General features: G+C 31.3%; 1 protein-coding gene and 1 non-coding gene across 2 annotated transcripts in view; both read left to right on the forward strand.

Moving 5' to 3' along the window:
• Positions 1–26,793, forward strand: part of LOC143195820 (uncharacterized) — an 80,495-nt gene that overhangs the window by 34,685 nt on the left and 19,017 nt on the right. The window lies entirely within an intron of this gene.
• Positions 22,652–22,724, forward strand: TRNAR-UCU (transfer RNA arginine (anticodon UCU)). The gene has a single exon. It is a non-coding gene; the product is annotated as a tRNA-Arg (tRNA).

Consider the following 26,793-nt stretch of genomic DNA (forward strand, 5'->3'; position numbering starts at 1 on the left):
CCACAATACTAACATCCATTGAAGACCATTATATCCACGACGAATTCCTTCCTTTATAAAACATAAATAATCATAAAATATGTACACCTTGTCAACGGTTGTATTGCTCCGAGAGTTCTTTCTATAGGGGCAAAATTCCATTGGGAACTCTATCGGACACTCTTTGGCGAAGAATTGTGGCTGTTTTAAAAGCAATTGGTGGCTTAATACCTATTACTTATTAAAATATTATTTTATCCATCATCTGTATGTTTTTCTGTCACTGCAGAAGCTTTATAACATGTTATTAATGTGTTCAATTTAATGGTTTTGCCGCTGTCAATTTTAGCATCTCCCTATTTATTTTTAGTTCATTCATTTCTCTATATAGGCTTTATCAGTAAAGTGTTGATTTTGATTTAATAGTGTTTTAATAGTACAGCAGCTTCTTTGTTTAAATTTTAATATGCAGTAGTATCTCTCACTCGTAATAAAATATATTAAGACTGTCTGTGACATAATCAAACATTGGCGCGTGTCATTGTTCTCAAACATTAAGACTATTTCTGTGTCTCTTGCCTTCTCTGACTTGGAATGTAAGGTTTAGATGAGTCCTACCATGAGGTTGTTCTGTATTTATATTGCACTTATTTTATATATTTTACTTTTTGTATTATTATTTATATCGTTTTATAATGGTTGTAACTATTATTGTTTGTTAATAGTGGTTTTGATAGGGCTTTGATAAAAATAAGGAGCTGATGTATCGCTAGTAAACATAGTTTTTAACTTTTAGCTATCCACGTAGTGTGTGAATAATGTTTGAGAAATAATTCATTTAATAAGCGCCATTGGCATGCATGAGTATGTAGAAATGTTAAAGTAAAGACTTGTAAACTTTGCGTATCACTAGATAGGGCCTTGTAAATGGTATAAGGTATAATTACAGGAATAATTTCGTTGGATACAGAACTAACTAGTCTTTCCTTACTTCATTCTAAGCACAAATCTGTTTTTGAACTAGTATAAAATAGCGAGCATTTATTTACGTAACATAATATAGTATAGTATATAACACATAATCTTACAGGAGGAAAATATTTAGTATTTAGCTGAAAACGAAATCAGACATCCATTTTACTCATCAGATTTAGCAACGTATAATTTCTAGCTATCTTTTGAGCCGAAAGAATGTTTGTTAGAGGAAAGAGAAATTTATATATGTGTTATTGTACACGAAAATTGCTTTAAGGCTCCTAAAATAAAATGTATATAAATATTTATTTTCTGAATGTGTCTAGCTAGATTTCCCAATAATTTAAAAATGTTTTTGATGTATTAAGTTCTTGTATGCATTTTTAAAAAGAACTTTCATTGTTTGCTTTCAGAAAATCTGTTGTCGAACCCAATTAAATACTTTGGAGAATACCTTTAGATTGTGATGTTATATCCAATTGTCAGTTTAAGTTTCAACAATTTGAAAGCAGTAAATTGCAAATAACAATTTGGATGACCATAGAATCGAAGACCATGGTTTGCAGTATTTATTGAACGAAAACTCAGTTTGAATCTGCAAAGAACTTTTAGACAATTTAGCACTTGTTTTGCAGCAACTATTTCTATACAATTTCTATAAAAATTATGTTTCGAAACGTTTTAAAATAGCGGCTTCATTGCCTGCCAGGCAAAAAATATTTCTGTAACCTTTTCTTGTCCGCGATGAAAAGTGAGTTTACTAGGACAGTATTAAACACAAATGTCGTGTTATACAGTACAAGAAAGCCATCTACATCAAATTCGAAGTCGAATATTCATAGTTATAAAGTCTGACTAAGTTTATAGTCGGACCAGTAATGTAATGTGTACGAGTTTCTAAAATTGAATGAAATTGCGACTGTAATATACATGTGTATCGATGTCAATTGTACAAATTTAGCGACATATCGTTGCAAAAATGACCATAATAGGGAGTAACAGACGCAAACTAATATTCTCGCATAAGCAAAGTCACGAATGTTTGTTGTGTGACTGTTTGAGTGATAAGTTACTTACACTCACTATGCATAGCGCCTTCTGATTACAATTTGTTCAGATCGATGAAGGATGCATTCAGTTTCTAAAAGCGAAAGTTTTAAAGTAAAAAAATGACCAAAATGCATGACAGCATCTAATTTATAAACTATAATAAATTAAAAATAATATAACATTGATCGGATAACAGGTGTTATTTCTACTTCTACATCTGATATAACCAAAGATGGCCTCTTTTAAATAACTAAAGACATAGTTCTTCAACGAAATAAATGCATTTACTAAAAACAGTTAACTCAATTAGTTCAAATAATATCATCGTTGTTAAATCATCGACCAATAACGACCGTTCCAGTTACATAGCTGTTGTCTACGAGGAATTCCGGCTATTTTTCCTGTTCGAAATAATGAAATAATCAATTATCTATTTGAAACGATCAACACACTTCAAATTAAGCTATTTTACTGTTGAGATATTTGTGAGAATACCCCGTATAATTAGGTCAGTGACCATTAGCGTTATATCACGTACGGAAATTGAATTAAATTTCGGTCAAACAAAAGACGGTACGGGACTAGTTTTGTGGCCGGAATTTTCGGTAAAAATCATCGTAAACAAGTCATCGGTCTTGCTCTAAATCGTATCGAGAATGTGATGTCATATTACAATAAATGAAGAATGTTTCAATAGGAAATTTTATCTGATTAATAGATTATCGATTTTTGGTTCCAACAAACCGAATATTTATTGTTTATGCGTTTTATTGTCGTTTTAGTCATTGAGCCATTAATTCCGCGAAATGGAAATAGTAAATTTATATATATTACGTGAATAAATAAATGTATTACCTTTAACAATCTGTTTGATTCAGAAAGTTTAAGATTGTAGTTTTATGGATTTTCGTTCTTCATTCGAACTTTGGAAATTGAATACATTCTTCTAAAAATTATCAACTTTTTATGGACTTAGCGAGAAAGATTTCTAATTTCCTATACGGATAATATTAAAATATTTCAGATATTTAGGAAAATCAAAGGGACTGAGCTCGGATGGAATCGATGAGCTAATCCTTGTTCTGTATCTTAATGTTCAGATCAGAGCAATTTCTCTCCAATATTATAATGCTCATTGTGATTCCACTTATGGACACTGTCTCATTATCAACATCATCTATAGATGGAGCCTTAATCTTTGACTCCTTTGCGTTTTATTTTTACTTATTTCCCGTTTTCTAGTATAGGGCAGATAAATTAATAGAAAATACCCACAAAAAGTCTTGTATTAGGAGATGTTTTAACGAATTGACCAAGCTGCATGAATTCGATTCTCTAAATAGCGAGCGTGCATGATAAAAAATGTCAAGATCTAAATACCATTGATCTGAACACATATTGTGCCAATATTTCTGTATGGCTACAAGACTGAACAGTATTAATATCTGATGTTGTGATTATTTCATAGAAGAGAGAGAATTAGACGGATATTTGGTTTGGACATGTCTATCGAAAGGTGAACGACACGAACTCACAGACTTCTATGGCGAAATCAACCTTTTGAATGAAAGATACAATAGACAGCTCGTCCTTCGAAGTTATACGACAACCACAAAATTATATTGGTTGAGGAGGTAGTAAACTAAAACCTTTATTATAAAAACTATCAACTGCATTGCAAGAGCACTTAATTTTATATTAATCTACTAGCAAATATTTTTATAAAAAAAATACTGCTAGTTAATGTAGTATCAATTGAATCAAATAATAACTATAAAAGATAATGTTTAGTTACTTTGAATGAATAGTCAAACGTTGTTATGTTGCAAAACCGCTTTGTTTAGTTTTATATAGTGACAGTACCTTATTTAAGGTGACAACAAGTCGGTTCTAAGATTTATAATACTCTATGGTGGTTTTCCATGATATTTTTATTTAGTTTAATTTATTAACACATCAATCTATTCAAATATGTAAGTGCTTGAAGTTTGCTTTTTAGCTACATCAAAGCCATCATACAATCGCAGTGATCCAAAATGTTAAAATCAATTATTTGGATATACCCGCTATCAGTTTTTGATAATATTTTAAGATCAAAGAACATCAGTAAAAAAACAACATATGGTAAAATCCATATCAAATATTATTTAATAAATAAAATTTAATAACAAAAATTTGCCATATCAATATATCAATTACTAAAAAGTATGTTTATTTTGATTGAGCGTCCATTAAATAATTTGCAATTAACTCTAGACACGTTTCTTTTAGCTGCTATGAGTGTTTTAATATGATATCATTGGAAAATAACTCACTATAGTTATTATATACTTTTTTTATTCACGGATCAATTAATGCAATAGAAATGCCAACTATCTTATCATCCACTATCATCGCTTTCAAATAACAACTGTTTTTATTGTTCATTTTTATTTGGAATATATTAGTTCTCCGTGTTTGATTTATAATTGTATTGATATAAAACTTCAGAATTTTCACTAATACTTATGCAAAAATATGTTCAACTATTTTGAAAAGTTTGATTTAGATAATAGATAACACATATTAAGTATACTGTAGATATGACAGAAAATAATGAACGCAGTTTAATATATTATGATAATAAAAAACAGTTTCGAGGATATTGGATAATATCTTTTCGATTTTTTTGGAACTTGGAACCAGTTGACCAGAACTTGTTGAAGCATCCGCACTACCTTATCTAAAATATTATAATTTCTTAAACCGCAGAATTAAAAGCTTTTTAGTTAATAATAATATAATGTTTTGTTTATTTTATTTTGTATATATTAATCGGAAACTTCGCAAATGTTAATATTTTATGCGGTCGCTTATATGAAATATACTGTTTGAGAATGTAGCGATGTTTATAAAACTAACAATCCACTAGTTTGTTTAGGAAAAAATAGACCTTTTAATATAATAATAGTTAATCTTCAAATCATAGAAATTCGAGTTCTCGGTAATTTTAGTAGTCATTTCGGAGTGTATCCTCTAAATGTAGAGCAGGGAGAATGATATATAGAACATCATGGATGTACGAAAAATGGGCACAGGTTCCGACAAATCTTGGCCGAACAGTGGATTAATTCTGAAGAGATTTTCAATTCGATAAAGCCGAGATCGCAGCTACTCCTCAATAACATTATTTTGAGAGAAAACATCCCGAATACTTTAAGATAGATAAACAACAAAATCAAGTGCTATAATTATATAAATTTTATCTTCCCTGCGGCCTTTTAGTACTTTAACGTTCAAAACTAGGAAAAACATCAGTATCGAAGCTTTCGTCCTTAAGACAGATTGCGATACGTCGGCTTCCAACTCAGAAACAATAATTAAATTTCATTCTCGGCAAGATATCAAAGAATAAAGTTATCTTTTGAATTATCAATATACACATATTTAAACACCTATTAATAAAAAGATAATTACCTAGATTATTTTTGAAATAACAATTAAGGCGACTTAAAACCAGTTGTTATGACTGAGTCTCGCTCCTTTGTTTTCCGAGACAATGGCAAAACGCTCCAGTTTACAGCGCGTTACGATTTAACACTTAACTGCAGAGGTTTTTTCAATACGTCGCAGACGATTTCTTTCGAGCGAGGCTGCTCTTCGGGTTGTTGTATTCTAAACTGGACAAGATAGAATAAAATTTATCTGAAAATAAAATGCGACCAAATAAAGCTAACGTCTAATTATATCTAGAACTTGTTCTTGACTGGGCATTCTTAGCCTGGTTTGTAATACTAAACCGCAAGAAAATCAGACTCGATGGTAAATTGAAATAGTACAGGTCTTGGGCGACATTTGAAAATATTTTATATGTTTTAGAAGACTAGTCTGTTTTGGAACTATTTAAACAAACAAATTAATATTAATACAATATTTTTTTATTTAAATGCTAATCTTTGCAAAAAAATAACTAAATATAAAATACATAATTAAAATAGAGATAATATTGTCAGGTTCTCTATATTTGCAAATTAAAAAAGAAATAATAATGTAGTATAAAAACGTGGTTTAGCAAGAAGAGCGCAGAAGCAGTAAATAAAAGTAGAATATAGGCTAATAAAGGCATTAATACAATTTGTAAAGATAACTGTTACTAATAGTACCAAAATATATCTAAATATTTTAAGATACTTTCAGTGGGATTTCAGGTCTATTTTGGAAAACATCTAGAACAAAATCATTTCATCTCCTGTTACTTACGAGTGAGTTTAGATGCCACTAAAACAAATATGTCTCCAAAATATTCTAGAAGGATTGCTGGAAAAGAAAGCTGTGAAAATATAAAATGCTATATAAAAAGGTAATGTTTATGCATAACGCTGTACAAATGGGATGAATATAATCTAACAAAGAATTTGTCGGAAGGGCAAACAATTACCTCATAATAATGAAATAGAGATTACGGTGAAAAAGATAGTTTACTAAATAGAAAATATGTAGTACCAGGGCCAATAAGAATTAATCAGTGTATTTTATATCAGGCTGGACTTCATGATATTAATTAGCAAACAGTGATACCATAGTATATGTGTTATTAATTTCATTTAGATTTTGCTTCATATATATTAAGAAAGAATATCAGGGTTTGTGTGACCAAACCTAATTGGCTAAGCTGCAGGAGCTGTCACTTCTCTAAAATAATACTGCTAGAACACTATTGCAATTAAAACTATAGTTCGCGTAATTCATCATGATTTCTTCCGTGCATAAAAGCTAAGATATTATAATCAAGTCACAATCATTGGTTAAAGCTATAAAGAAGTTAAACTAAAATAATAATTTGAGAAATTATATCTTAAACAACTAACTGCGGTTCTAATACAGTTTTAGCAAGAAACACACATAATTTGTGCATATATGATTCACCAGAGAATTATATGCGTGACAATTTTGTCTGAGATACTGACAAAACATGCTCTCTAGTAGATGTAATAATATTAAGAAATCTGTATAATGAAACCACTATGTAAAGAAAATTATGTAAAACTAATTTCTTCTTTTAAATTTGTAACATTCATCGTTTTTGTCAATAGAATTTTATGACTTCAGATAAACATTACTGGCCAGATTTGCATACTGTACATTTTTATATGGCTTCTAATATTCGCATAGAACATGAACTGATGAAATGTACCAATTTTATTTTTCAGTTTTCTTGAAAAACAACTGACATGCGGATGCTTATAATATATATTTTGAGATACTTAAATGACTAAGAAACTAAAGAAATTATTAAAATGTTACTTGTTAATAAGGTCTTAACCAGTTTCTAACTTTCTCAATGACTCTGCCATGGTATTACCATAACAAGCCCATGGTTCATATATCAGTTTAAACTTTTAAAAAAATCATTAGAAAGTAAAAGAGCTATTATTTTTTCGGTAAACCTCATTTTCATATGGATGGGCGGTGGATGTTACGTAAACAAAATGATTAAGACATTGATATGAGTTTTGGACATGGTGGCTGGACAATTCAAAATTAACATAATAATTATCCTTAAAAACGGAATGCATTATATAAATATTAAATACTGCAGATTTTATAATTCGGCCAAATTTTTAAACCCGCATTTTCTATTCAACAACAGAACAATCATCCAGAAAATTGTCTAAAGAATTAACATGCTTATTAACAGGTTCATTGCTCTATGACTAGTTCAACTATGGGTAACTGAAAGTTGTTCAGTGACACAACCTAACAATTTAAATTCAGCATCTAACTTAATTTGTATAAGCTGACTTTATCACATCTAGTTCACTAGATGTTTTGCTTTAAGTAAAATCATCTGGTTGATATCTGTACAATTGTATATAAGTGATAATTATGCTTATCAGCGTGTTCATAATAAGGAAATTCGACGAAGAGAACAGAAATAAGAAGAACATAAACAAGCCATGAATTAACATTATCTTTTTCAGCATATCTCTTATAGTTTATTAATTTATAGGCAACTTTAGGGAATCTTATAGACTAATCTAATAACGGATATTACTTTATCTAGTATATTCGAAACGATAATATCCTGACCGTAAAATGGATACTATAAATAGAAATGGTTCAACTATTTTGCAACATGGGTTTTGATAGTATAAAGGGGGTGTATCTATTTAAATTAGTGGGAGATGATAAACAAAGCTTTATTTACTATGATGGGTAACTTTGCATTAACATGCTATAGAAGCTTTTGTGCTACAATTTTTAATTAGTATCATCTATTAATTAATCAATGAAATAATTATAATTACATTTTAATAAAAAAATGTATTAAGTGTTATTACATGAATTTATTAATAAGGTATTGAGTCCCTCTTGGCTTTAGAAACAGCTGCAATTCTTAGTGGCATAGTTTCCAATGGAATGTTAATCAATTCTTGTCCAAGGATCCGCCAATTAATTCAATGATGTTATAACATTTCCATATCCTTTCAATTACGAGGGTGGTTCAAATATGATCGGGACAAATACTCTGACACGTTTATTTACTATTGAAAAATTTACAAAAATGTACAGTTTTTCTAGGTATTTCCCCTCGCTAGTTACGCATTTTGTTCAGCTTTCTGGAAGTTTTTTGATGCCGGTATCGAAAAATTCCTACACACGAATTCCTCTACCCTATCGTGTTGAATCTTTAACTTCCGAGGGCTTCTTTCAGTGGTCCAAACATGTGATAGTCGCGGGGTGATAAATCCAGACAGTAGGGGATTTGTTCCAGTACCTCACACTCTAATTCGGATATTGTAACGAGCGTGAGACGCGCGATATGAGTGAGTTCGTTATCCTGGAGAATATATCCTGGACAATATATCCTGGACACATCCTGGAGATAAGCGGGTTTCACGTGTGTTTTCAGAAGGCAAGAGTAGTATGCAGCATTAATAGTACGTTAGGTGCGCAAGAAATCGACGTACAGCACACCCCGCCGGTCCCAGAACAAAGTACACAGAACCTTACCCGGGGACCTGGTTGTCTTCGTTTTGATTGGCGCCCCTTCCTCCTTCCTCCTCCACTATTTAGAGGACATCTTGCTTTCGGAAGTGTAACTGTGTACCCATGTCTCGTCTCGTAGTGAAGATTCGCGTTAAAAAACCGTCCCCCTACTCCTCGTATCGCGTCAGCAAGCGCGACAAACTTACAACCGCGTAAATTTTTGCTCGAAGTTCAACAGTTTAGGAACCCATCGTGGTTCATGGAAGGTAGAGTCTACACTATCAATACTTATGCCAAGTTCAGCCTAAATCTCGAACATTCATCCTACGGTCCCCCAAAATGTATTGTTCTACACGGTGAATGTTGTATGGTGTGATGTTGGTTCGCGGTCGACGATCATACCGCTCACTCTCGATGGTTTCGCGACGATCCTTGAATACTTTGGCCCATTTAAACACGGCAACCCTACTCAGGCACTCACTACCTTTCAACGCCTTCCTACGCTAAAAAACTAATGAGAATACGTTGCGCTACTGCGGTGGCACTTGATGTTTACTCTTGGTCCTAGCACGCTCATGAAACATGCGCTCCCGACAAAAACTATTCCACACTGTTACTCAAGCCACGAACTTCAAAACATACATGCGCGCTATCTACAGCATTGCATTTGTCTCCATCATATTTAAATTACCCTCGTATGTCGAAGTCTGTAGATACATAAGGGATGATATATGGTGATATTCTGATGCTCTTCAAACCAAGACAAATCTTTTTAGCAATTTTATGTTTTATAGACATAATCCTTCTTAATGTTCGTTCGATTCTATTCCTTTTCGCCGATGATGATTTACCATGTTATTTGTATGCTATCGTTACGGTGTAAATAAAATCTTAAACAATCCAGCTGTTTTCATCATACGCGCTGCAGCTAACCCATCACAAAGGATTTTCCCTCTTTCAAGGTCTGAGAGAGCACTTGTTTTAACCGACAGTAATGTATATTCTACAAAACTTTAATATGATTATTATATTGCACGGTGCATGTTATTGTTATTTTGTTTATCCACTGTATATACTCTCTTTAGGACGTCGTTCATATTTAAGATGGAAATCTCAATATATATAATAGATGTGCTGATTTAAATTGTAGCAAATTAATTCTAAAACTTTTAAGTTAACTTTACTTATCTTTTCCATAAATCAAACTATTTTATTGCAAATTAAAGGTTGTAAACATACAAGAATATGTTATCGTATTTATTTACTGAATATACTGAAAGTTATTTGGATCATATTTGATATCGTCACTTATTCGACCTAACTTTATTTTAATAGTATTTTTATTTTTGCCAGTGAGTGATTCAACAGTTTACCAACACCAACTGTTTGACTTTTTTATTGCATTTTTTTTAAATAGTAAATTAAAATGATAATCTTGATGATCTAGAGTCCAGGTTATAATTCAGATGCTACATTATACATTTTATGGGTACTTATATATATTATAGCAATAAAAATTATATATTATAGAATTAGTTTAGAGCGTTTCTTAAATTTATAGTGGAGGTCATCAGAATAAGACTATTACTATTGAGATCATATCAGTTATCATATGCATTAATGGTATAGAAATATAAGTAGTGGTTAGAATAAAAAAAGTAGCTTCGATTAAATCTTTTATATAAAATTTATATAAAACCATATTTTAATAGAATTTAATTTTTATATACATTATATACTAGGGATTGGGATTTATTAGGGATTGTTCGGTATACACAGTATATGCTATTTAAGAATGACGTTAGTAAAACTACTTTTGTTATTTACAAAGCTTCATATAATATTGTAATATGATTAGACATGGTTTCTGATTAACAATATTGTTTTCTCCAAGAGTTAATGAATTAGAAAAAGATTTAGTTAAAAATGCTTGTTAATAATTAATTAAGTTTTTGTGTGTTTATTAATGCAATTATCAATAGTCTATTAATTCTAAAGAACACTGTTGATTACAAAAAATGCCCTGACAAGCATTATGAAGATTTTTTACCAGATAAATTAACTATTTTTAAGGGGTATATTGCATTGAAAAATGTTTTAGTAGCCTAAAATATAATTTGATATGAAACTGTAAACATATATAAATTACTTTCAAAGTATTTAGGGTTGACTTGAACGGGCCAAAAACATGATCTGCGGCGATTCAAAACAATACTCAATTGCAGTTAATAATTTCTTACGCCAATATTTGGTAAAGGATGAATTATATATTGCATATCTAAACAAAATACCAATTGAGAATAAATTGTTTTACAGACGGGATAAACGTTATGAAACTTACAGGTTTCAAAAAAAAATTTAAATCTATTTCATTTTAACAAAATGATGTGACGAGTAGTGGAAACCATTACCGAAGCAACTCTATATTAACATAAACGAAATATTTAAAACTAAACAATTTAGTCATCCTATCTCGCAGTTAGACTCAAGGCACCGCTTTTGTTTATCCAAGAGCGAGGAAGAATCAAGCTCGCCTGATAATACATGATAATACAATAAGTATAATACATCCTCCCATAAAGAACGATCAAAGTACATAACAGGTCAATTAAAAGTTCCCGACCAAACACATAGATGGTTGGCTACTAGAATTAAATCCACGTGTTTTTTAGTTAGCCCAAACCCTCAAAAGATGCATGTATAAATTTAACAGCTGTCGGATTATTAGTTTGTGAATTATAACATTTTGAGTGAAGCAACTTTTGTTATTGTGAAAAAATGGATAAAAATTTTGCGTGATGATAAAATATTTCTTTTTGAAGGGAAAAATACAGTTGACACAAAATCTTGGCTTAATGCCGAGTTTTCGGACACTGCCCCAGGAAAATCAACCTTCAAGGATTGGTATGCTAAGTTTAGACGTGGTGAAATGAGTACCGAAGACGGTGAACGCAGTGGACGCCCAAAAGAGGTTGTTACCGACGAAAATATTTAAAAAATCCACAAAATGAATATGAATGACCGTAAATTGAAATTGAATGAAATAGCAGACACTCTAAAGATATCAACTGAACCTGTACATGATATCATTTACGAATATTAGGGAATAAGAAAGCTCTGTGCAAAGTGGGTGCCGGGCAAGGTCACTTTTGACCAATCACAATGATGAGTTGATGATTCGGAGCAGTGTTTGAAGACGATCAAGCGTAAAAAACCCAAGTTTTTGCATCGATATGTAATAATGGATGAAACAATAAGAAAGTGCTATTTCACTAGAACAATGCACCGTGTCACAACTCAGTGAAAACGATGGCAAAATCCATGAATTGGGCTTCGAATTGCTTCCTCATTCACCGTGTTCTCCAGATCTGGCCCCCAGCGACTATTCCCTTTTCTCACATCTCAAAATGCTCACTGGGAAGAAATTTTCGTCGAATGAAGAGTTTATCGCCGAAACTGAGGCCTATTTTGAAGCAAAGGACAAATCGTACTACAAAAATGCTATCGAAAAGTTTTATGTCGCTATAATCAGTACATAGCCCTTGAAGGGAATTATGTTGAATAAAAACAACTAATTTTGACAAAAAAATGTGTTTTACTATGGTAGGCCGAGGACTTTTCAATTGATCTGTTATACATAGTCTGTTGTGAATCAACAAAGTGTTTGTTATTTGTAAATCGTTAATGCTTTCTTAATTTTTAAGCGTATAATCTGTTAGCTTATATAAAAGTTGTATTTACGACCCACTCCATAAATCAAAGAAAAAGAACTGTAAGAAATTTATTTGGATAAATATAAACACGTTAATATCGAATGAAATTTACGCGAATATTGAAAATATCTGAATGTCACCGCAGTGAAAATCCGATGTCAATAAAAGCATTAAATAGCTATATACACCAAATCATAAGCAATAAAAACAACAAAGGGATACGAGTTTGAATATTTTTCGCTGTTTTTTTGAGAACACATTTGTATTCACCGGCGGGCGTGTTCCATGAAATAAAAAAGGTTGTGTGAGATTTTCCCTTTCCAAAAATTACGTTCCAGCCAGTACGGATTAAGACTTTAACGACAATAACGTACTAGGGTCGAATCTCGCTGGCGCTAAAGATTTAAAAAGTTTATAAAATAAAGGATAGTGTTGCTTGAAATTAAGTGAATACTTTTTTACATTTGAGACATTAAATCGTGAGATATTAAAACGGGAAGTAGTTAACATATTACTAAACGAAGATATTTAATTTTAAGCAGTGTTGTTTAAGATATAGTGTTACTTCCTGTTATTCTCATATTTTTGGAATCATTAAAGAGTTGTGGCAAGTTTGGATCAAAAACGATTAAGAATAGTATGGTCCATACAATTGGATGTGCTCGTTTTAACGGAAGGTATATAAAGCACGATATATGTGACAATTTTTCCCAACAGAGATTGACAAAATTCGAGAATAACGAGAATTGTCTATTTTCATTGCTCACAAGATATTTAAATTTTCGAAGTCTGCTTCTCATTTAATTTGATGTTTGTTGAAGAGAAATAATGAGAGAATTTTTTTTTTTGCTTAAGGACTATTATTAATTCATATAGTTCTTGAGAAATAGTATATTATTGTACTAGTAAGTAATTCTAAAGATAGTTAAGAATTTTCTGTAAATTTTAATGTTATTAACTTCTATTAATATCATGTATACTTCATATTTGATGATCTAATGTTCTTACAGTTCTGAAAATAATTTTACTTATGATACTTGATGATCAGTGACGTAACAATTTGTACTTATTAATATTTTGCTAAATATTGAAAGTTAATAGAAATTATATTTAACTAAATGCTATTTGATTATAAAAACTGTTGGTGAGTGTTAATTCTTGAGTTAATTTCCAAATATTTTAATATGTTTAAACACAGATATTTATTATATTAATTAATCTTAAGTATCAAATATATTTCTAATCTTATATAGAAAATATTACCAAAACAATTTTAGTAATATTTACAATAACAAGTAATATTTATAGACAAACATGATTAATTTAATACATTGTAGCCGAATTTTGACCACAGAACGATCACTAGTTTTTATCAAAATACCAAAAAGAACATTTCTTTCTGTGCTAAAAATATGAGTTCGACAAAATAATAATGTTGGTTTCTCATTTATTCTCTTATAATTTAGGGTCATTATAAGCGGACATAATTAAACCAGGTAAATTATTGACGATGAAAGACAGCATAAATTCGCGAATTAATTAATCGGTCGCTTTACAGTTACTTCCCCAGATTATGTTCCCAAGAATTGAAAACCATTTCGAGGCGAATAACAGCCGATTAAAATTGAGGTGTCGGTTACGATCACGTCGAAACCAAAATCGAAACTGTGCAACGTAACGGGACACCGTTGGGCTTGACCCACAAAAATATGTTACCTGTTATATAACGACCGATATAACTCAGTCGATCGTCTAATACCGTGGAGTAACAAAAAATTATACTGCTTAATGTTTCGGAGAATTTTGGTGCTGCCTTACATCTTATTAGGTGAAATAATTCACTAAGTATTTAATATATTGTTTGTCCGTTAAACTATTTTCGGAAATATTAGCGTGATGATCTTAATTTGACTAATGGATTATTATTCAAATCATTGTATTCCAGTGTTAGTAATTAATTATATTGGTCTAGTTTTCCAATCCTCAATATCACTCTCGGAACTATGCCACAGAAATATTTTTACATTGTAACATTCGTATTTGAATATACTCATCTACTCTTACACCTAATTACTTAATTTCCAATACAAATTTTAAAGAGAAACGCTCATAATTTGTCTAAATGCGATGCTTACTATTATCTAAAAATTTATCGTGGAGAAAAGCATATAGATTGTGCTTTGAAAATAGCATTTTAAAGACCTCCAACTTAGAAGTGTCGGATTGTAATAATGTCCAAATCTCGGAGTTCAAATCTCGGAGTCATAAAGAAGGATTGGATGTATGGCAAGTTTTCGAAAAAGGCAAAGTTTAGTCTTGATTATAATATGTCCTCCCTTCTATACACCTTATCATAGAGAAGCAAAAACTACTACAGCATGACTGATTCGGCTTATTACTTCAACAGTATATACCACTTTCTTCTTTTGTATTACTCTTACTGATCCCAAGTTCCTGAACTCCTGTACTTGCTCTAACTGGATCCCGTTGAGATTTACAATAGCAGGCGATTGTCAAAATATTGAAATGTTCTTCAATAATTCTTAAGATATGCATGTTTTTGCAAATCAAACTGTATCATGAAGAATTCTAGAAACCTTAACAGATATGATGGATAATATAGCGCTATCATTAACGAATATGATACTGGTCAAGTAGTTTATAGCATAATATTGAACATCTCATCATAATCATAACAATTATTTCGTTGTCGCACGGGGCTAATACATATTGTTGTCTAAGATGCCTGAAGAAGCTTAATAATGCTTAATCATGTTCAGCATCCAAAGCTGCCCAATGTGAAAACGAGTGCGTATACTCAAAAGCAGAGCGAGAACCAATAAAATCATGAAACGCACGCTTTCCACGTCTAATAAGTTAGTTCTTTCATAAACCCTGCCAGCCTTTAGCGAGCTCTCAATGCAATTAAAAGGAAACGTTTTAGGAGTAAGTACAATTGGTACTTTCTAACAAGCTACTATACTTACTCCTAAGGACGACGTGAAGCCGTTGAAACCATATTTTCCACCGGCCTTCTTGTTTTCTATTGTTACATGATACGGTAATTTTATTGGCGTTAGAAACCTATTATTAGAAGTCTATTGTTTCCTCGTCATCGGGGTAAAAAGTCATGCTAGAAATATCTGAAATACTCGCCTGGAAAAGATGTTGTAAAATTAAAAGTCACAAAGCCTCAAGTCCTTGAGACAGAACAATTTGGTGTCCTGATAAAGTTTGGTTTTTATTCGATGAAATCGTTCTGTTAAATATTATAAAAAATATTTATGGAATGAAACGGCTTATCAGAGTATATAATAAATAATAAGTAGCAAAAATAAGCATTTTTAATGATATTTGTTTGAAAATGTCTTTAATATAGTTTCGAATTTCTATAAAGAGTAAATATAATTTACAAATTAATTCACATTAACGATGGTCTAAGGCTTTAGATGTACATTACTGTTAGCATTTACACGCGCTTTTGCGATTCGGGAATATTTAAAGAGTTATGATTCGTACGCTGTGGTGCTTCAAAAATGTTTTCGTCTGTATAATATTCGCAAACCACGATATATCCCCAGTTTTAAGTTTGTAAAATAGTGGATTCTAGCTTTAAGGAAAACCGATTACATTTTAAGTACAACTTGCTCTCTTGTTTTTTCTAACTTCCTGGTATTACAACTTACACTAAACAACAACAAAAGTAATTTTCACTTAAAAAGTTATGTAAACAATCAACATTGAGTCGCAACTAACCCAAAATAAGAGATAACATAGATTATCATAAATACAAAGAAAGAAAAATAAAGATAAACTATAAACATTTTGATATTATTGTTAGATACTAAGTGAATATTATTTTTGTTTACTTAGATTACCTTGATATTGGGATTGTACCGATACAATTCGCTTATAGTAGAGTTTATTCAGTAAAAGCTTGAACGTCAAAATTTCAGAAGATGGTACGGAGAAAGGGAAATGTTGCAGAAGCTCATCATTGATTGATTGTGTGATGATGATTTACAGTGATAAAGCATCCTTGGACGGTCGTCCATCAGCAATCCACTTTTGACATTGTCTAGTCCTATGATCCGGTTGTTTACAATAGTTACAAGTACTTTTGCCTTTGTACTTTAAGCAAACACAATTGGCGAATTTGATTTGCTCATTTTCGTTGAGATATTTTCGACCATAAAAATAAGCCTTGCCCTGACCATCCAATTGTTGTTAAAGACTTACTACATCGCTATGGAACTAAATATCGACTATAAAACAATTAGTACCTATTTCTATAAAATTGGGAACAAGCTCAGTATTTTAGTTTCACATAAATTAACTGTAAAACATATATTGAAGTAAGTCCAAATGTGAATCGCATAATTTATAAAATGAATGATGTTGAATATCTACGAGTATAATATGTAGATAAGATCGTGGTTGAAACCTGAATATTTTTCACATATGCTTGCAAAACCCACACTGACGTTAAGAAAGGTGATTCCAAGTTCTTAGTAGGATTGAAAAGGAATTATTCATCATGGGTTGCTTAAATCCGGTTTGGAATTATGGTTTTACTAGAAATATTGGCAAAATATTCTGGATTCAGCGGTACATATATCATTTTTTGTGTTTGAAGTTATGAATTTACGTTAGTTGTATTAAGCGACTATTAACGAGCCTGACTACGAAAACTATGTATTCAAAAAAGCAGAGGTATGCTTATGCTAAGGCTAAAAGGTGGTGATCACCTCAGTGTCGCTTTGAATCGTCATTTAACAAGTTGCTTGTTTTTTTCCTTAAATAAAATAGGATTTTAAGGATTTTATTATTTTAAACCCTATAACATTTTGTTATACTGGCGTAGTTCGTAGGAGTGTAAGGCAGTTATTTTTTGAATTCATTCAATTAACCGGAATAAAATCGATTATAAAGAAAACAAGACAGGTTAGCGTTCGATTGGCGGTCACTGCACAATTCCTAGGTGTAATTAAGTGGTTTTCCGACAAAAGCGCCATGTTTTTGAAGCTGAAGATGTAACGTTACAAAGGGTGGATTGAAGGTGCTCAACTATTCTAAATAACAAGCATTGAAGCTTGAAAAACACTCCTAGTCCATGAATTGCTATGTCATAAAGGGCTTACTGAAGTTGCAATGAATTATTGTAGTCTACTAGATTAAAGAACCTTACTGTTTAGGATGAATATCCACCAAAGGCGGAGCGTAGTAACTCAGATTCTTAGCTGTAAACTATTGAAATTTTGAGTCACCAAAATTTCAATAGTTTACAGCTAAGAATCTGAGTTACTACGCTCCGCCTTTGGTGGATATTCATCCTAAATACTATTGCTCATTTTATATTATACTCACATTGAAAAGCACGAAAAAATTGAGGAGATAATTAAATTACAAGTAATAAAAGCGTAGCGCAGCGAAAAAATATATCTATCAATATCAATAATAAGTATTAACTAAACAAGACCTAATAATAAATAAATATAAAAGTGATTTTGTTTATAAAAATATCTGGTGATTCCTGCTAGCTACGTTAATTTTTAATTACATTGTACTGTAGTGATTATACGTATTTTTTATTAATAGAAACATGAATCATATTTGCAAAGTTAACTAGCAAGCAATAACCACTTTAATTAGCATCATCGAATCACTTGTTCTGCAATTTTAACGAACCGGAATGGCGGAATAATTAGAGATCCCATCTTTAACGGCCTCGCGTAGCATTTGTTTCATATTGTATGAAAACAAAAGCATATAACTCGCGTTTAATGAATGAAGGCGAACCGACGCCCAGGCGGCATACTGATTATTTAATGCTTTTTAGTTCGTTAAAGTCTTTACGTTTGTTTTGTCCGGTGGAATTGAACAAAAATCGGCCGGCTTTGCCTAACGGTTTACCTTTTGCTTCCTGTCCATTCTTCGACCGTTGACTCGGCCGTACAGTTTCTTGTACGAAAAATCGCCACAATTTCATATTAATTACGCATGGGTTTTCCTGTACTGGTTTATACAAAGTCGTCTTCTTTATTCTTCACAGATGCATTAAGTGCTTTTAAATGTTATTCAGGTTTTTTCATATATAGCTGTATTTACTGCTATTTTTCCATGCATGAATCTTTTATTTAACATTATTTTATACAGGGACTGAAATTTAGAAGATTGGTTTAAAAAAATGTTAATTGATTATTAAAATTAAAACTTATTATTTTAAATTATATCGTTCAAATGAGCCTACTCGGCTTATTATTTTACATTATTTTACTGACATGGCTGCACCTTGGACCTATGAATATGTTTATTTTTATTTTATTTCCGATCAGTTACACTTTAGTAGCTAGAGTTTTGCTTATTAATGGCTTCATTCCAAAACAACTTATTAGTATATATTGAAAAGTGCTCAATTGTCTGGTACATTAATTCAAGCTTCTTTCTTACTAGACTTCTTACTAATAGACTCACTTATGAGAATTCAATTTTTATACCAAATCAATTGTTGTCAATTTAAAGTATTTATGAGCTTCAAATCGTTACGAACGTTCACGTTTTATAGTGCTTTTGGTGAACCTGGTGGTTCGATTTTTATTTTTATAGTGTTCTACCGGTCTGCTTAAACGGTATTATACTTTTTCTCCTTATAATATAGACTTTTTACTACACGTTATATTTTAGCTTCTCAATTCAAACCTCTTACTAGATTTCTAAGGATAAAAATATTAGGCCATTTCAATTGTCCAATTAAAATATGTACTAACTTCAACATAGTCAGGAATGCTCACGTTTTATATCGCTTTCGGTGAACCTATTGGCTACACTTTTAATTTTTACCGTATTTTACCGTTATCTTTAAACTATATTATACTTTTTCTCTTTATACACTTTTTACTTCATGTAAAAACATGTGATATTTTAGAATATTTTACGCTTTACAGCCGCTGAATAACTATTATTGTAAAATTCTAGGTTCGCTCTCGAGAAACACGCCATAACAGAGAAATTCTCAAGAGATATGTTACCAAATACAGCAATATTCCAAACAAATATAAACTTTCTTCCGAGACGACTTGCAGTATTGTAAATTAATTTAATTCCATCTTGTTTATTCAATACTATTATTTTATTTAATTAACTAACATTGATGGTATATAGCGTTTTTTTTTCTATTTTTGGCTCTCATTATAACTTTTGTGAATAAAAAAAACCAGACCAACAAAATATTTTTTAGTTTCATTATGGGATCTATTTTTCTTGAGGGATGATTCATAACATTGCAGTTCATCTGATTATAGAAGATTAATATGTCAATGTAGAAATAAATGTTCCACGCCATTTTTCATAGAAAAAATCAATTTGGACCCTTAATTCATTCTTTGTTAAAAACTATATAAATTAAACCTTCAGTATATTTTCTAAAAGCGAAAAAAAATTAATTAGATCAGATAAAAAATTAAGGCTATGGGAATATATACCTAAATGATAAATGGCTTTTTGAAGAATGCTTATACCAACCTTGAATTAAAATTAAGCCATTACCACGAAAATACAAGATATGGCTCGGAAAATCGTTAATCGACAGAGAATTTAAGTTAGTAGAAGATCTAGATATTTTATAAGGCATTTTTAAAATGAAGTTGTAAGTGAAAATACAATACGCGTCATCCCTCTATATAGGACCAAATATATTAATATCAAATGTAATCGCAGGAGCTTGAATTAAAACAAGAAGCTTCAAATTTATTTCTAATCGAGAAATTAGTCAAGAAGTTATCATCGTTGTGTTTATACCAAATTCATACGATAATTAGTGAAAGAAGACTAGGCATATAAAAGAACAAACTTTTTCATCAACAGAACGCAGCTTCTTATGCAGCCCAAATATCAGCGAATATTTTGCAAAAGTTCCGGAGTAGACTCCGAAGTTAACTAGCATGTAACTACTACATTATAAGGCTGTAGAAAAAATGAGTGTAGTATTCCAATAAATGAATTAAATTTCAAGTAAGCTATTCCGTATTATTTCATCAAACTTATTAGACAACGACAATTTTTGTTAAGTGTTCGATGCGGTTTAACCCAAACCTATATAAAGGAAGAAAGTTGGACAAACAATAGATGCCATCTCTATAAGTACTAGAACGCTGTTTCAGCACAACGTATTATGTTATTACAAATCTAGTACTGCTACTAATAAACTCAATGATGTTTGCGAATTTATAAGTCTGCATTTATACCCACATTGCATGAACAAGTGTAATACGCCTACCGGAAATTCAGCCAATGTTTCTCCTAGCTCTACTACAATTTCTATCAGATCTATCATGATTTCATAATCTAATAGAGTCGTGTAACTTATAATCGTTTATCATGTTAAAAAATGGAAGAGGATGGCAGAATATCTTTCATTTAAACGAACCTTGCTTAAGCAATGGTTTTATTATTACAATTCCGCCAACAGTTGACAATTTATATCACAATATGTAACCAGAAAATATAGTAATAGGCCATGATAAGTTGAATGTTAAAGCAGGCGACTGTTATCTGCAACGCTGTGTTCGAAAACAGAGGAGGTTTTTTATGTTAAGATTGAAAGGTGGTGGTGAGTGAAACAAAGGCAGTTTAGTTCATGTTAAAATATATTTCATTACTGAGTGCCATTTTGTATTGTTACATCTTCTTTCCTTAAATGAAGTGGGATTTTTAAGTAAATTAAAAGTTTTATTGTTTTAAAACATTTCACATTTTTTATAACTGGTGAAGTCGGCAGTATTCTTGGAAGATCAAAAGGCTGTGCCCTTTTTAGTTCATCGAATTAATAGGAAATTAATTATCAATTAATAATCAAGAAAAAGAAATAAGTTGACATTGAATCGAAAATCATATTACCGTTACCCGAAGTATTCCTAGGTGTGTTAACTTAGCAACTGAAGCTATAAGATCACAAGTATAACAGTTCAGGGTGTAAAGCCACCAAAGGAGGACAAAAGTTACTGTGAACTAACAGTCTACTGAAATTTGGACAGAAGCTTTCAGTTCAGGCTGAATGGCCACCAAAAGCGAATTGTTGTAGCTCATTTTCTCAGCCATATACAAAAAATATCCTGAAGAAATATAATTTTTCTATATTTTACACCTTTTCTATATTCGAAAAAAACACATATCGATATTTTTTCAACAACTTAGAATGTAATTTCGTTTTAATCTGGGTGAACTTTATGGGTTTTATGCAGTTTGTGCAGCACTTATACACTGTAGAATTCATAATTAATCAGTAAAGTAAATGATGTTGATGCTTCAGTTCTCAAATTCATTATTTACTAACTGTATACTGATATCATATAACACTGACAAGCATTTTGCCATGAATTCAAATATTAAAATAAAAAAACTTTTTTTCTTCTGGAAACCTTTTTTGCTGTAAATATCAGATGATGTCAAGAAATAGTGAATTATAGAATGATTTTTTAAAGTTGGTCATCACACTAATTCAAACCAATACCACTATTTCTTATATGCAAGAACTTTCTAATAGAATAGTAATTCATATTAACAAAACCTCTGCTGCAAAGTATTCCTTAAATGTTATTCAATTCCTGGAATATTGAGCAAAATGATATTATATTTGAAAATGTATTTCAATCCAGAAATATTGTTTTTCACCGGAGGAAGCCTTAATTGACCAACGTTGCATAAACTCACTGATGCCTTGTAATTTCTAATTATTTTTTTGCCATGGTAGCAATGGATTTACTGCGTCTGAACAAGAAGAAATAAATAAGAGAAAATTGCCCTGGAACTGAAGAGGTAAAGGTTCTTCCAAGGAATGAAGATAATTACATTTTGAAACGCTACAATAAATAAGCTTGTTACTCAACTATTCGAATCAGACTAAATTTATTTCAGAAAAGCCTCAGTAACGTGTGGGGATACAACTAGTTGCTATTGAAATGACATATGTCCCTGTAGCGCAGAGGATAGCGCGTTGGACTTCTAATCCAAAGGTCGTGGGTTCGATCCCCACCAGGGATGATCGACATACTTTTTTTCGTCGCACATCACGTTTCTTTCGGGTCACGCTATCAGTAATCAAACAACAAGGTAACGAAATTTGCGAAGCCAGTGTTTACACATGGGGAAATCGTTCTTCGAAACACCAATGACCGATATACCGAGGTGTGTCCCTCTTCGGCTGAAGGTCGTTGATACAGGAGCGGCCTACGGACGACGGTGTTGGAAATTTGGCACGGACTGGGGCAAGTTAACGGTAATGGTGACGTCACTGGTCGAAAGCGCGTTAAGGAATGCGACAACGACAGCTGATGATGAGGCCTTGCGAGAGGCGTTCTCGATCCGCGAAAAGATTTCGTTTCGTACCGGGTCGCAAATTGTCGAAAATATATAATAATATAATCGGTGTTAATGACAGAAATAATATAACTGTTCTTTTTATTTTTAAACGAAGACTATTTCATAAAACGAAATAGTAAGTGCTTACACTTATTTTGATCAGCGATATCTATTTGTGTAATTACCTAACCTACCTCGATGGTTTTAATATTTCCCTAAAATTTAAATAAGAGTTCTCCATATAGCATTACTGTATTACTATATAATAAATTCAATGTGTACGGATGCCAATCATGGCCCCATCAAAATGGCATTTTCGACATCTATAAATTTACGAACAGAACAACATTGTAATATCCAAAATATCAGTTCTGGTTTTAGTGGCCCTCTCACTACCTTTAATTTGATTTGGTTACATGGACCAAAACAATTCAAAGATAATCAATTGCAATACCCATTGAACAAAAACCCAGCTCAAGCATTATAATTGGCGATGAAAAGTTAATCAACCTAAGAGAAATGTTCGTGCTCCAATTTGAAAACCAAATAAAACTACTCATGAGGCATCTCATATTTCGAAGTTAATCAAGTACCGGCAATGATTCAAGGCAATTAGGTCTTGATGAGCATACTATGCGATCAGCGCAGTGACGTGCGAGTTGCTTAAACTGAATGAAACTATTGCTAAGTAAATCAACCAAAGTCGAATAAACAAATTTAATAACGCATTGCAAAATTAACTCTAGGAAGTGACAAATTCGCTCCACTGGACGTTGCAAAATTTGTAAAAACACTGCAGCTCGAATGGGAAGTTCTGCCGCACTCAGTAGTGATGATCGTGGTTCGGGACCCACATTAAGCAATAGATCCAGTTCAGATAAACCCTATTTGGTAAAAAGAAGACTCTCCATCCTTCTATTTTTTACTTACGATAATCGAATTAAAAAACTTATTTTTCTTGTCACTGAGTTTAAATAGAGGTAATTTCATTCGTGTTTATTATTATAATATTTTTCGGACGTTTGCTGATTGACGACAAATCAGCAAAAGTATAAGTTCAACAAAAATGTTGGAGTTATATTGGGGAAAACAATTTTTATTTTTTTAAATCCATTTATTTATATGTTTTTACCACCTTTCTTACCATAATTATATTTTTAAACCATAATTCCATCTTTATAGACTTCTCTAGTAAAGATTTTTGTACGAAAAAAATTAATTATTTTTCACTTTTATTTTTATAGAAGCAAACTCCGGGCTATATGGTGAATGCACTAAAGCTTAACAGACAAACTGTTTAAATTTTTGCCTAGTCACTAAAATATGTGACTAGCATCCGTCTATCGTGATGGGGGCAGACGTCATTCTTATTGAAAAGTTATAATCTTATTTTAATTGCTTATTTCAGTCGCATTAGTTATTAAGAAGTAGATATTGAAATTAAGGCTTTGGCTAAAATAGCTCACGATAAATTAGCTTTTATTTTAGCTCCAAATCCAGCAAATCTTTGGGTCAATACAGACTTTGCAATCCTTGGTGAGACTTCTCCAGTCTCCAACTACGATTTTTTCGCATTATAGTGTCTGTAATATTAAACTCAGTTTATATAGATTTATTTAAGTTTTATATAGATTTATTGGCTAGTTAAGACTATTACATAATTATATTAAAATAAAAAAATCGATCAAAATAATTTGATATATATAGTATATTAATTATACTAAAGCGATAGTTGAAATGTAGAATTTGATTAAGTACTTGTATAAAAAAGCATTAAATATTTTTACATAATTTCCGTGATTATTCTATTGCACACTAGTTCATAGTTTACCATGCGGCCACGATGGTTAAAACTTTTAAAGTAATGTAAATAACTAAGATCGTTGCGTAAAAATAAATTAAATAATAAAATCAAATAATAAATCAAAAATAAGTCGCTTCGTTTCCAAATTCAAAAAGTTTAAATGCAACCAAACGCTAGTGTGAATTTTGGATGTACCAAATTGTTCAATACCTTCACGAAGCTCCTTATATTCGCAAATGGTAGAAATATGAACTTGGAGCCATTTTAATATCTCATAAGAATATAATTAAAATTTCGTGATTAATTTAATTTAAAAAAAATTAAATATACTGCAAGCTTTTTCCACACCAAATTCGTTTACAATGTGATAAAAACATACAAGAGTTTGAAATTGATTTAAAAATGTATTCATCTTTTCATCTCTATCAGTGACACCTAGGTCTACTGGTACAACTTTTGAAGAGAACCCGTTGTTCAGAAATCGAGCCAGAAACTACTAACGTAAAACAATAGAATGGGAATACTTTGGGACCAATTATACTACACGATTAATGGATAAAAATATTTTATTAAAGAGTGGCATTTTCGTTTAAGGTAGTAAATAAATTTAGTCGCACACACATTGCTCACCAAAATTCGAATCGTTTCATTATTCCGCTTATTCACCAGATGTAGCTCCACTTGACTTTAGTGTAAAGCCGTTTCTATTAAACGGACGGGTAATTATTGCCATAGAGAGATATATCGCTGGTTTTTTGGAAAACCATTACGATGAAAAAATCGATAAATTAAGATACTGGTGTAATAAATGTAGTTGGGTGATATCGGAATAACGGGTAGTATTTTTTATGGATAGTTCCGTTTCATTTTCACCAACTTATTAAACAACCTAGTATCAAGCAAAATATACTTGATAACAATGGCTGGTTGTATAATTACAAATAAAAAGTGAGATTACTTGCCCCATTAGGCAGTACGCCCTCATAAACTAATTTAAAAACAGTTTGGGTGACTCAGCACGAAATGAATGAACGTGTGATCATCGTCTTCGTAAATATTCAGTGATTGTGTCGATTTTATTTTGGACGGTGTAACGGTTAGTATACTGTCCTAGTCTCCTTATTTTTTGTTTATAGTTGCGTCCTATATCGCGTGTTATATAAAAATAGAATTTATGTATTGTTAGGTGTTATTGTTACCACTACTAAATAAAGTTCCTTTTCTATTGATATAAAAGAGTATTAGTGTGTTAAGTAGGTGGGAAAATTATTTAGGTGTTTGGTACACAATTAATTGAATTATGACTAAAATTATTAATAATATATTCTTTAATTTTTAAATTTCAAGTTTATATAAAATTTGCTTTTTAATTGAATTGAGAGCTGATATTTTTTATTAGAGATATTGCGATATCCTAGCGAAATATGGTTTTAATACATAGTATATGTCAATTTAATGCGTATTACAATTCTGCGGTATGAAATATTTTCTAATTTTTATGATTTCTTCCTTCGAAGAAATTGGTAGGATGCTTGTTTTTCAATTATTTGTTGTTATTTTAATTCCGACATCTCAATTTATATCCCATCCAATTCCTATATTTTGGCTTTGAAGCCATTCAATTTGTAAGAAGTGAAGTACTACTCGACTAGAATAAGTGATAATCGGAAGGAACAATGATGAACCCAACACGTGGGATAGTGATTTGAAATTAAGCATTTCTGTATACTTTCACAGATTTGGCAAGATATAACCTCATATTGAAAATACACTTGATCGCTACACTTTTACATCTGTAATGACGATTTGTATTCAATACTTGACGTAAAACTGTCAAACTTATAGTTGTTCTGCCATTAAATCATTGCTACATTGATGATATATTTTATAAATATACACGTATAATCATATTCCCAAGTTCCTCGTGTATAATTTCCAGTTCGTTAA

Source organism: Rhynchophorus ferrugineus, unplaced genomic scaffold (genome assembly GCF_030347505.1).
Source record: "Rhynchophorus ferrugineus isolate W39M unplaced genomic scaffold, kcgeb_rfMv2 rfM4, whole genome shotgun sequence".
NCBI lineage: Eukaryota > Metazoa > Arthropoda > Insecta > Coleoptera > Curculionidae > Rhynchophorus > Rhynchophorus ferrugineus.